The sequence below is a fragment of the Cryptomeria japonica genome, chromosome 10, assembly GCF_030272615.1.
Source record: "Cryptomeria japonica chromosome 10, Sugi_1.0, whole genome shotgun sequence".
Lineage (NCBI taxonomy): Eukaryota > Viridiplantae > Streptophyta > Pinopsida > Cupressales > Cupressaceae > Cryptomeria > Cryptomeria japonica.
This window is the reverse complement of record NC_081414.1, coordinates 8,212,493-8,226,608: the sequence shown is the minus strand read 5'-3', so window position 1 is coordinate 8,226,608 and position 14,116 is coordinate 8,212,493.

Sequence of the window (14,116 nt, the reverse complement as noted above, 5' to 3'; positions counted from 1 at the left end):
CATTCAAGGCTAGAAACATTACCGAGAAAATGCATAACCGACTTCATTCTCAACTTAAACAAGCAAGACCTCTTTCAGACAAACCTTTGAAAATAACAGTTTTGCAGAACAGAACAAAGGTTGCTAAACTCTCACCTGTTTTCCATTGAAAAACAAATAATCTCCTCTAGCTTCCCTAACTGCTCCTTCTCTCCGAAATCAGACCTCCTCTCCTTTATCCTTTTTCTTTGTTTTTTGGATAACTTACCAGGCAACTGAATGAAAATTTATCACAGGGGAACTTTATACATGGGAAGATCGGATAATGATAGTTCATCACCTCACATCAGGATTGACATGCTCGAGGCGTCGATGCATAAATGCCTCGATTAATGATTTACCCTTTCGCATGAGTTAATAATAATTGATTTCATGCGATATCCAGTCATTCATAAAACGAAGGTCTACTCACACTCATAACAATGATGCCCTTTTCCTTGAAAAAGAAATAAAATCTTTTGATTTGACATGCTGACGGGACCATTGATTGCTTTGAGAGAAAGGTGGCGCATCGTACTTCCAAAAATAAACTCCTGCCGTCAATACTTGCCAAAAACCACTTTGAATAGGCTTAAACCGAGCTTCAAAATGGTTCAAAGTATTTCAAAGAAGACTGCCACGATAAAAGATACTTCCTGCCAAAGAAAGAGTATTAGTATGAAAAATTTGGTCGAACCACTTTGAACTACTTCGAACCGAGGTTCGAAATGATTCGAAGCGATTCAAAAGGGAGGGGAGGAATGACCGTGGAAGCTTGCGAACTTGACCAAATTTCTTCAAAGGACGATAGACACTTAGATGATGAAGGGGAGACCTCGAATAAGATAGGTGTGGTTTTTAAAGGGGAACCCTTGAATTAATATGGTGACTCTAAACACAACTAACAGAATGCTTGGTATTTGGTTTATGGTTTATGTTTATGCTTAATTGATATATCTATTTTTCCAGTATTTGGTTTATGCATGCCGATAAAAGGTTTTATGTGCTTAAAGTTTCATAATCTTTTGACAACTAATTCATCTTCCCCCTCTCAGTTGTCTACCGATTATCCTAACAAAGATGTGAGTGAAGATGAAGGAGAGGAAGCCCCAATAGAACAAGTAAATCCACTGGCGATTGATTCAGGTGAAGAAAGGTTCTTGAGGGTTTTGAGTAGGGTGAACACCAAAACACATTTTACCCCACCAGAATATGATGGGAAGTTGAATTCAGATGACCTGATGGATTAGATCAAGCAAATGGAGAAATGTTTCGATTTTGAGAATACCACAGAGGAAAGGAAGGTGAAGTATGCTTGTACCCGGTTGAAAGGTCATGCATCTCTTTGGTGGGAGAATTTGGAAAATGATAGACAAAGGAGAGGTAAAGAGAAGATCAAAATATGGGATTAGATGGTTTCTAAGTTAAAATCAAAGTTTATGCCAACTGATTATCAAGTGAATATATCCCAGAAGTTGCAGAATTTGAAGTAGAAAGAATCTAGTGTAAAGGATTATACCGAAGCATTGTACAAGTTGAATATAAGATCCAGACATGTTGATGATGAGGTTGAAGAAGTTACAAGATATTTGAATGGATTGTGGATGTTTATACAAGATGAATTGAGTTTAATCAAGTTGTAGAGTGTTGAAGAAGCTTATCAATATGCCCTAAAAGTGGAAGAGAAGTGAACAAAAGACATGAACATATACAGAGAGGTAGAGGTGGAAGGTTTACTAGAGCAAGAGGATATACTGGAGGAAGAAGAACCTATACAGATGAGAACAAGGACACGAAAGTAAGAAAAGATAGTGGTTCATACTGGAAGGATGATAGAAATGTCTACTGGAGAAGAGAACCTGATGGTTATCAGAATGAGAATTTTGGAAAAGATGACAAAAGACAAGACAAGAGAGTATTCAAAGGTACTTGATTTAAGTGTGGAGGAGAAGGACATCATGCTTTCAAGTTTAAGAAGACATAGAATACTGGGAGAACAACCATGGTGGAAGAAATCCCCACCAAATTAGCTAGCAAACCAAAAGATGGAGAAATGATGGTGATGAGGAGATATTTGTGTCATATCGGAGGAGATGAAGAGCTCTTGCAGAGGAATAATTTGTTCAAGACCAAATTTAAGGTATCTGGTAAGTGCTATAAAGCTGTTATTGATAATGGTAGTTTAGATAATCGTGTTTCAGAAGAGATGGTGACTAAGTTGAATTTGGAAAGATTGAAACAACCTAAGCCTTATCAGATAGCATCGATTCAGGATGAACATAAGTTATTAGTAAGTGAGTAATGTTTGGTTAAATTAAAAATTGGGAATTATCATGATGAAGTCTTGTGTGATATTATGCCTATGGATATTTGTCACCTTTTATTGGGTAGATCTTAGAAGTTTGATAGATAGGCAATACATGATGGGAGAAGGAACATATACATTATTGTGACAAATGGGATGAAGTAGAAGACTTGGAGAAATAGTTGCTCTGGAAGGAACCAGATCAGATTGAAGACATTTTGGACAACAAGTCTGGGAGTAGTACCCGGAGCAATCAGTATAAGGAGTATCTTGTAAAGTGGAAAGGAAGGCCAATTGAAGACTCATCTTAGATTTCTTAGGTAGAGATAGACCGCCTTGGTTTTCCTCTCACCCCAACAAAGTGATAGACTCACTTTTTTTCAACAACCCCAAAGGTCTAATGCAAGAGAATCCCTAGTTCTTGGCAATCTTGCATCAACCAAAAATATTTTTTTTGTTTTTGTTTTTTGTTTGCAGTTTCAACATTTATTTTTGTATTTCCCAAATTTAGCTCACTAGAACCTGTGGAGTTGTATTTTGATTGAAGACTTGATCATATTCCTTATTCCCAAGCGGTGGAGTATTTGGATCATTTTCCGACAAGTTATCGCTACTAGTTTTCGAGTCAGTTTTTTGTTATCACTTTCCTGGACCTAGAATTGGTGATCTACGAGATTCCTTCCATAGCTTGTGGAGCCCTGAGCATTGATTCTAATGTTCTTTGGTGTGTGGTCAACCTTCCCTTTTATTCTCACTTCATCCTTTGGATTTTCTATAGGAATTTATTTGGTCAAGGCTAACCTTGTTGTTTTTACATGATAGGTCTTGTTCTTCGGTATTTGATCCCTTTTTGGGCCAACTGGATCCCTTGGATCATATAAATCATTGTAATTAAACATTGTAATGTAATCTAAGGTGGTAAATAGAACATAGAAGCCGGATCTTATGTTTGAGGTCCCAGTTGCAACCTATTCTATATTGAGCATATTTTGATCAAGCCTATGAGCCGGTTATTGTAACCTGGATGTTATCGGTTGCTTGAATCAATTTTCATGATCTAATATATTTAGTTTTGCATTGCCTCCATCATATCCTTGTGTTTCCATTGTGTTTACTCTTGTTGACCTGTCTAGACTGATCTCTTTGAGGTCCCTCCTAACCGATGACTACATCACTTTCTTCTTCACTACAATCATCATCATAGATACTCTCTTCATCTGTGACATCATCTTTAAAGGTGTAGAGACTTTTTTTCCTTGGTTTGTAGGATTTCTTCATCTTTTCTTTACCAAAAGGTTTACATTTTTTCTTCTCATCTCCATCTTTATCACCATAGGCACATTTAGAAGATAAATGCCCTATTTTACCATAGTTAAAGAACTTGAAAGGAAGCTTACCTTCATACTTACCTGATCCTTTTTTGAGTTTTCGCACAAAGTTATCTGAGTCTTTTTCAACTTCTTCATGAGTAGAATCTTCCTTACCCTTTTTGGTAGTATTAAAGGTAACCTCTCTCTTTGAAACTTCACTGCCTATAGTCCTCATTTCATAAGTTGATAGAGAGCCAAATAATTCATCCATGGAGAAGGTTTTCATATCTTTAGCTTCTTCTATTACAGAAACCTTTGTGTCATATTTTGAGGTCAATGATCTTAAAACCTTCTTGAAAATTACTTCCTCTTTGACTTCTTCTCTGAGTCCCCTTATGGTGTTTACAATTTCTTCTACTGTCTGAATATATTTAGCTATTTTCTCTCCTTCCTTCATTTTCAGTCCTTCAAACTATCCTCTAAGAGTTTGCAGTTTGGCCTCCTTTACCTTGACATCCCCTTCGTAAATTCTTTGCAACTTATCCCATGTTTCTTTTGCAGATGTGAAGTGCATCACTTTGACAAACTCTATATCAAATAAGCCACTAATAATGGCATTCTTAGCTTTAACATTGTTTTCATATTCTCTTTTAGCATCGGGGTCGGTAGGGGTTACTTGAGGAACAATATAACCATTTTTCATAGACATCCAGACATCAAAGCATAGGGAATACAAGTAGGTTTCCATTATTCTACACCAGAAGGCATAGTTGGTGCCATAAAAGATAGGTTCTTTTGAGGATGAGGATTCATTCCTAGCCATAGTGTTCACTAACCATAATCTACCCGAACTGGAGAAAATTTTTACTACATAGCGAACCTAGGCTCTGATACCAATTTTTGAACACAAATGGACACTGAGAGGGGGGTGAATCAATGTATTTTAAAACTTTAAGTTTAGTGTGTAGATTTTAGAAATGTAATGCAAACATAGATACACACACACACAAGAGAACATCACATAATACTAGATATATGAGAAAAACCCAATGTGGGAAAAACCTCATTGAGAATTGTTGCTAGAGGCTATAGCTCCAATCTAGCCTCACAAGAAATCACTGATTGCAATATTTTTAGGGCACAAAACCCTTATATTCTAAGTACCAACTCATGGAGCACCAACCCCTAGTTTTGTGAGCTACAACTCAAAGGAGAACCTACCCCTACTTTGATCACCCACTCAAATATTACAATGAATATAGATTCAAATACAGGTTAGACACCTTGCTAAAAATCAAGTTTTGTAGCACCTTAATGGTTACTCTTTTGTCTTTCTTCTCTCTTCTTTATGCACTTTTCTCTACTCTTCTCTCCTTCTGCTACTCTTTCTGCCTCTACTCAACTTCTTGCTGCCTCTTCTAATATTTTTCTTCTGCACTTTATTTTCTAATCTTTTCTACTCTTTATCTCTGATTTTGAAGAAACTCTCAACTCACACTCTCTATTCTCTCTTTCTCTCTCTCCAATAATCCATTGTTCTCAATCTCTACACACTTCTTGGCAACAACACTCACTATCATATCATCAACAACTTCACACCAATAATTACCTCTCTACAACACTTCATGTCCATCTCTGTCTCTACAAAAACAACTACCTTGGTCAAATCACATTAACTACTTTGCTCAATTAGCTCTGCACCGAAGAATGTTTTTCCCTCCAAATCTATATTAAAAATAATTCCTTATGTCTGTCTAAGATCTAGTTAGTAGAATATTGGATTTTATCTCCTGCAACGACCATCTACATTAAATGATTCTTCTCTGGTTTCCCAGAAGCTCTTTGTACTAGGTTGCTATTTTTAGCAATCTAAATCTTCCTCACATATTTGATTCTACCATTTTCGATCACCTCGAGCCCTGGAAAAATCTTCACCCGGTTTGCCATTAATGTCTTCTTCATCCTTTGTCAAAAACTACCTCCATCAGACGCACTAACTCTACAAATATGATTTGTTGTATCTGTTACCCCCTTATTTATCCACTTATAGCTTATCAATTAGGGGTCATCATTTTATTAAGTATTGCAAAGCTTTAGTCTTCATCAATTTGAGTTTCGTACTCATCTGTTGAACCCTTTATAAAGTTCAAAATTTTGGTTCAAAGGAAATGTGGTCTATTAAGTTCTAAGTCTTCATTAGCATAGTCGTTGGACTTGACCTTTGAACCTTTCCGATTCAAGGTTCAAGGTTCAATCGGTCTTTTGTCTTATGTATTGCCACTGTCCCTTTAACGCTAGTCCCTGTGGTCGTCTTGAACATGAACCGTTGAACCACTCTTGGAATGGTTCAAGTTTCAAGATTAATTTTCACATTCATTGAAATTTTCTTTTGTTTCCTTCTTCCTTGCCGCAAGTGTTGATCTTTTGTCTTTGAACGTTGAACCAATGAACTTCTTTAGAAATAGTTCAAGTTTCAAAGCGTTGTTTCAAATCAGCCCGATGGTGTTTAGGAGATAAAGGCGGCATGATGGGAACATAATATTCCTAGTTTTCTGTGTTTTCAAACTATAATTATGGAAAGCAATCATGAGAAAGCATGTCGACTGTGTGGAATTGATTTTTAATTAATGTGCATGTCAGAACTATATCAAATCATGGGAAGTTTTAAATGGATAAATGAGCTGGGGCGAAGCATGCTTTGACACTTTTCAGTGTTTTTCATCCTTAAATATGGTGCTTCTCAGGTAAGAAAATTATTGTTGCTGCTAGCGAAGAGTAAGGACACGGAAGGTAATTTAGCTCAATTTTTCCAAGGGTTACACAGTTTGATGGTGAAGACAGGTGAGTTTAATCACTTACCTCCCCTGCTCTATTTCAGCTCTAAAATTGGTTAGCGTAATTCTTTGCTTCGGGGTTGAATGCTATCTGATTGATGCAATTTTAAGCAAACATGAGACCAACTCTTTCGAACTTGGGTCGAACATCATGCTTAATTAGTACCCTTCCGGAATTAGATGATATAGCTTTAGTTCAGGATGAGTTAGAGAATTTTCTAGGAAGGGATAAGAATCCAGAGGCCAATTCCATGATGGAAAAGATAGTTCACAACGGTCTGGTTGAAGCCGCTGCTTTCCCAATTGCTGCAACTTCCCCAGAATTAGTGTATGCATGCATCAGAAAATATGATGCTAGTAACAGGTGTATTAGGGCCAGTAATGGAGACATGTTAGTGCAGAATGATAGAGAAATAGTAATGGCTACGAATGGGATCCCTCACAAAGAAACGTATGAAGATTGGTCTATAGGAACCTCATATGCATTTTTCTCTGAGAAGAAAACTGTTTATTGGAGTGTCATTGCTAGAAATTGGCTTCTTAAAATGCAGAAGGGAGGTTCTAGGATACCTAAACCCTTGACAAGGGAGCACTTTATTATAGAAGTGAGGGATATTGTAATTCTTTTGAACAGGCTTAAGGGGAATTCACATGCCTTCTATTGGGAAGACTGGATGTATTTTTACATTCAGGTGTTATTATCTGGTGAGAAATACCTTGATTGGCCACAAGTAACTGCAGAGAGATTGCATGAAAGTTTTAGTAATTTAGTTGGAATAGCCAGTTTTCATATGTCTTCCTACCTATTTTATATTTTAGCCTGCATCAGAGAATGGCCAGGATTATATCAAGAACCTTGGGTTGATGGAATGAAAGTCTATGAGTTATATCCACACTTGCAGAGACAGAGGTATACAGAAAACTTCTTGAGATGGAATGATGTCTTTGTAGGAAGATTAACTTTTGAACTGCAGGGAAATATGAATAAGAGAATGTCGTCTGAAGAATTAAAATTGATTAGTACTTATAGGAGTTGTTTTATTCAATTTCCTAGGTTCACTTATATTAGAATTGGAGGCTTTGAAGATGAACGTTTCAAATTGCCCAGATATACTCTTGATAGTTATGTACTCCTAGAAGTCTGCCGACAGTTAGCTCATGTTGATAAGAAATTAGGGATGGAAAGTGAGTCTAGAGAAATTTTCCCAATTGAACTTGGATATTATAGCTGCAAAACTACCTCTGATGCATTGAATTTAGAAGTGGAACTCAAGAAAATGAATCTGCAGCCTTATGTTGCTCGGCAGGGGTTTGACAGTAAAGGATATGCAATAAAACATCTTAATGTTGATGTGAACTTTTCACATATACCCCAATTAGAAGACTATTGGGAAGATTGCTGTGATGAATTTGAAGTCCGAAGAAGATTATGGTCAAGGTTCACTTTACGGAAAATCATTACTATGAAATTATGAATGAACATAGTAGGAGTACATGAAGAGGAAGGTGAAGATGTATTGGACCCGGAGTTCAATAAAAGAATTCATAAGCAACCTATTCCTGACATTGACTGGGATAGGAGAGAAGAAGAAAATATCCAATCTAGGACCTTTAATGTTATAAGGAGAATAGAAAAGTGGTTAAGAAACCATAAATCTGGAATGAGACTGACCACTACCTCAGTTGAGAAATTAGTTGAGCAACCTCATACTGCTGCACAAACACTCATTTCTTCCTCTGACATAGTTGTTGATATTGCAGGTGCTACTGATACGAAGATTGAAAAGGTTCAAACTAAGAGGTTCAAGGAATCACTATTTGGCTCCTCATCAATTCCAGTCACCCATTCTAAAAATAAGAAGAAAAGTAAAGAACCTACAAGAGAAGAAGCCATCATAATTCTTGATAGTGAAGAAGCACAAGTAATTATGGGTGAACCAGTAGCAGATATCCTTGCAACTCAAGATGCAGATAAGCAAAAAGAACAACTTAAGGATAATCCCAATCAGGTGGCCACTTTGGCCATCATGGATTCATCAAAGTATCAGACAACGCCAGCAAAGGAATCTCCAAATGTTTCCAGATGATTGGGAGCCTCAATCAGCAAGAAACGAAATGTGGTTCCTATCAACGTTCCAATAGAAGATATGGTGAGTAGATGCCTCAGAAAAAAATCTAAGTCTAAGAGGCTATAAGAAAAGGCCGTGCTAGAGGTGGATGAGAATACAGAGCATTGGGTAGCTGAAATGGCTAAGCAAATTTTGGACAAAGATCCAGAAAATGCTACTGAGAAGGACTTTTCCATTGAAAAGATTGATTTAGGAACTACTTCCAGGGCTGCTGACACAAAACATTTAGAGTCTTCCACTAAAAGGATGTTATCTAGAACATGGAATGATGAGAAGGACAAGCAGGAACTGAAACAAGTTGTTAAACAGATGGCAGAATACATCAATGTCGTACATCATTCCATCCCACAACCCCTTTCGCAAATTTCTCTGTGTTTTGATCCTAAATCGCCAATGAACCAAAATTTGTTGGATAAGGTTCAGAGGAATCATATGATGGCAGAAACCTTCGATGAGTGGCTTGAATCCATAATTCAATAGGGAGCAGGATATTTTTCTAATCTGATTAGGGTATATGAGGATGCTACAACTGTAACTCAGGAGCTTGAAACAAAGGTGACAGCATGGGAAAAAGAAAGGAACACATGGGCAGCAGTGTTGATTCAGATGAAAGATGTGCAAAAATATGGTGTCATGAAGTTTCTCATTGAAAAGGTGGTTAAAGATTTGGATGACAAGATATTGTATGTGGGAAAAGAAAATATTGAATGGAGAAATTCAATCATTAAGCAAGACCACGAAGAATCGATTAAGCTGTTGAAAGAATTGAAAGAACTCATTGTTGTAATGCAGAAAGATTTGAAGTGCATTAATGTACAACTTCTCAAGGAAGACGGACAAACCATCAAGCAGACAGTGGATATGGTGGATAATTTCAAAGGAAAGATGAACCTGGTTAAAGAATCAAAATCTTTAACCAAAGATGACTTCTCCAGAGTTGCCAGAATTGAATCTATGTTGGTTGTCTATTTTGATCACTTGGAAATGCACAAAACTAAAGTTATGCAAGTGAGTATGGACAAAGAGGTTTGGAAGCAATGCATCTTGCACATTGGGCTCCCACATTATCAGGTTGTTCACACTTTTTCAGCAGCTCATATGGAGTGGCAAAATATACGTGGCACAACACACCAATAAGACAAATCAAGAATCGTTTCCTGTTCTGCAATTATAGCTCTGTTTTACGACCCTTGGCTATTTTTAGTTAATTTCAGTTACGAACGATTGTTTCTTGAAGCTTTGTGTTTAGCTATTAGGTCTACCTGGTGGCTATAAATATTAGGAATGGATGTTTTGGCGCGGATCCATGAAATTTTGTAAAAATGTGAGATAGCAGATTGTTTTACTTGTTAATTTTAGTGAAATACTCCATCTTTGAATGGAATGGAATATCTGATACAGCTTTTGAAAGCTATGTGTTTGAATATATAAAAGATTTCTATTGGGATATTTATATGTTCATGTATTGGATTCCTTTCTCTGATTTTTATCTAATATCAAGTCCATGAATCAATCTAATGAATGAAATTAGCTGAAAGCATTTGAATATTCTGATTCCCCTTGTCCTGTGGGGCATGAGCGAGTATTAATCAGAGTTCAAATATTTTGATCACTTTATATAGGTTAACCGTTATTTGAAGTTTAATGTTTTGTTATGCATTTCGATAATCGTTGTGAGGCATTCATTTTGTGTTGACAAGTGAATGTTAAAGCCTTTGTTTACTTTCTGGTTAAAAGTGAATTATATGATAAAATTTGGTCAAAATTCATTGAATATCATATGGGGAGTTGTACCCTTATGCAGAGGGTAAATTAACATTGTTTACCCAACTGTTGGTTTTCATTGGTTTCCTACTAGGCGAACATGAGTATTTGTTAATAAATTTTGGGAAATCCAATCTGTTAACTAACAGATTTTTTGGTGACTCTGTTGGGGAGTCGAATAATAAGACTAGTTACATAGCCAGAAGCAATATAAGTGACCTATTGCCAGTTTGCTTGAACTTGTGAATCGTGAGCGCAATGGAGCCAAGAAGGTACACTAGGTCTCAAAGGCGTGAAGGGATATTTGATCCAGTTTTTCAAGACTTGCAAAATTTGAACTTTTTCCCTCCCTTTACACCCAGAAGAAGAGCAAGAAGTAGACCCCCAAGTTCTTCCCCTATTTTTCCCCAAACTTCTGTTTGTCATGCCTTAACCTTGCATGGTGTTACCCTTCCTTATGTAATTAATCCTACTCCTTTGAATATTGTACTTCCCATGGCTGGGAATAATCCATGGGGTCCAGCTATAGGACCACTTGCTATTGGTGCTAATCTGCATTCTTTTCCTAAAGGGTCTAGAGAACACTTACCCAGGTTCAATGGTGATGGAAGAGTGACAGTTGATGAACATTTAAATGCATTTAATGTTGCATGTGGGGTTTTAGCTGTTCAACATGAAGATGTAGCAATAAAGTTGTTTGTACAGACATTAACTGATGGAGCAGCTAATTGGTTTTATCATTTGCCGAATGGTATAATAACAAATTGGCAAGATTTGAAAACTAGGTTTGAGGCTAGGTTCAAAGTGGTAGAAGATGAGCATTCCCTCATAGCCCAGTTGGCCCAATTAAAAAAAGAGATTTCTAAAACAATGACGGATTTTGTGGAAAAATTTGATAAAATTGGTCATAAGATTCCAGCTAATCAAAGGCCTTCCGATGATAATTTGAAGTGTTTCTTTATTAATGCAATGCCTCTAGAAATAAGTTTCTTTATTCGTAGGCAAAGAGTGCAAGATTTAGCCACTGCCAAAACTTTAGAGGATGATTTAATTAATGCGGGTAAGTGGAAGAGAGAAATTCAAATTGCTGCTTCACAGTCATCAACTTCCACAACTTCATCTGACCCTGTAATCCAGAGACTGATGAATGATGTAATTTCTCTCAAAAGGCAGCTACCTAAGGCTAGTACTTCCTATCCTCAGCCTTATCAAGATGTTCCAAGAAGAATTAATAATCAACCTACAGGGATTGGGAATAAAACTCTACAACTTCCTCCAGTTCAACAAAGACTAGCCATTGAACCACCACCACATAGAGGAAACATGTGTGTTTTTCATTTAGCAGATGATCATGATTGTAGTTCATGCCCTGAAATGGTATGACATGCACAGATGCTTAGTACAAGAGAAGTCATAAGTGAACTTGGTTCAAAAGGAGAAGTTCATGGGCAGCCTGGTGACTCTGGAATACACTTCCTTGAATATGAATCAGATTCAGATAGAGGAGGTGACATATTGGTGACCCTTGAAGATTCCTCTTGTGTTGTTCTTACTAGGAGTCAGTGTCCTTTTAAATATACAACCCCTACTTCTCCTGAAACCTTAACTAAGAGTAAAGAAATCATGAACCGAAATTATGAGAATGGTTCAAAGGTTCAAGAAGTTCAAATGTTCAAGTGTTTTGAGTCTGATACTTCTTTTGATATTGTGGAGTTTTGTAAATCATCAAGGATTCAAATCTTTCCTGCTAAACACCTTAAGTTAAATCCTAAAGAATTAGAAAGGTTAATTAAGTATGTGCAGGAAGGAAATTCTGAACTGAAGCCCTCAGGTTTACCATTGATAAATCTTGAATCCACACAATATAACAAGGAAGTTAAGACTATGGAATTTTCTATTGCTTCTACATCTAAGACATTTGTTGATGAACCAGATGAATCATCACACATATCTGATCCAAAACCTGAGCCATTTTATGTGTCTTTATTTATCAGTGGATATAAGCTCAATAATTGCATCATTGACTTAGGAGCCTCTAATAATATAATGCCTTCTGTAGTTGCCAAAGCATTAGGCCTCCCACTCACTAAAACCTTTGGGAAGTGTTATTCAATGGATTCAAAACAGGTGCCCTTGCTTGGTCAGATTAAAGATGCTCAAGTTAATCTAGCAAATCATCCGAATAAAAGAGTAAAGCTAACTATATTAGTTGCTGATATTCTCACAAGTTATGGAATGCTCTTAAGTAGAACCTTTTGTAAGGATTTAGGTGGTGAAATTAAAATGGACTGGTCTAAAGTGGTGATTCCGGTAGGTAAACAGAAGATTACTCTCATACTTGAACCAAAATCCAAATATACGATTTTTCCTTTTGATGATCCAAAGTCACAAATATTGTATCAGGAATGTGAATTTGGTAACTATTTGCTTTTCTCTGATGATAAAAAGGGTATGTCAGAAGACATGGTTGATCACATTGTAGAGTTGTGGACAATGGAATTTGATGGAAGCTGTGCATCTACTAGGTCTGGCGCTGGAGTGGTACTTATTTCTCCATAGGGTGAGAAGATTCCTTTCTCATTTAAACTAGAGTTTAAAAATATGAATAACATTGTAGAATATGAAGCATTATTTCTAGGAATTGAAGAAGCCAAGAAAAGAGGAATTAGACTGTTGTGTGCTAAGGGTGATGCAGAATTGATTGTAAATTAGGTTCATAGTCGTTATTCTGTGAAAAATGAGAGGTTTAAACATTATAGTAATAGAGTCTGGGATGAAATTGAGTATTTTGATGCATTTTCAATAGAAGCTATTCCCAGGAGTCAAAATTCCCGCGCGGATTCTTTGGCAGTATCAACATCTTTATTACTTCCACATCCAGATTTTGGTACCAATGTTTACATAATTGAAGTAATATATCATCCTAATGTTCCTGATAATTCAGATTTCTAGCAAGTGTTTGAAGATGATAAACATAATGATAAGTTCTCACAAAATGCTGCAATGTTTGCTTCATCTTATTTTGAAGGTTCTGAAAATCAATGCAATGAGTTTTGTCTAAAAGAGAAGGGAAGCTTCAGAGAAGGAGTGGTTTAGCTTAAAGTGAATCGAATTCCAAAAGGGTTAGTAACCTTAGAGAGCCTATTTGATTGCAATGACAAGTGTGTAAAAAGAACTGATTCCCAAAATGCTTATACATCAGGTGAATACGAGAAAATTAATATTGGTGATGAAAATAATCCAAAAATGGTCAATTTGGGTAAATGTTGCACTCCTAAAGAAAGGTATTTGTTTGTTGAACTGTTGTGAAGGTTTCTTGATGATTTTGCCTGGTCTTATGAAGATTTGAAAGATTTTAGAAATGGCCAATTTCAACATCATATTCCCCTTAAACCAAGAATGACACCTTTCAGAAAAAAACTAAGGAATTATAACCCCAAAGTTGCAGATACTATTTTTAGAGAAATAGATAAAATGCTTTGGGCAAGGATTATCTATCCAATCCATCATTCCACATGGGTGGCTAGTATTGTTCCGGTTCAGAAGAAAAATGGAGAAATAAAAATTTGTGTTGATTTTTGGAATCTGAATCAAGCTAGCTTGAAAGACAATTATCCTTTACCAGCGATGGATCACATTCTCCTAGCTGTTGCCCGATTTGAAATGATGTCAATGCTTGATGGTTTTTCCAGATATAATTAGGTAAGTGTGGCAAAAGAAGATCAACATAAAATGGCCTTTACAACACCATGGGAA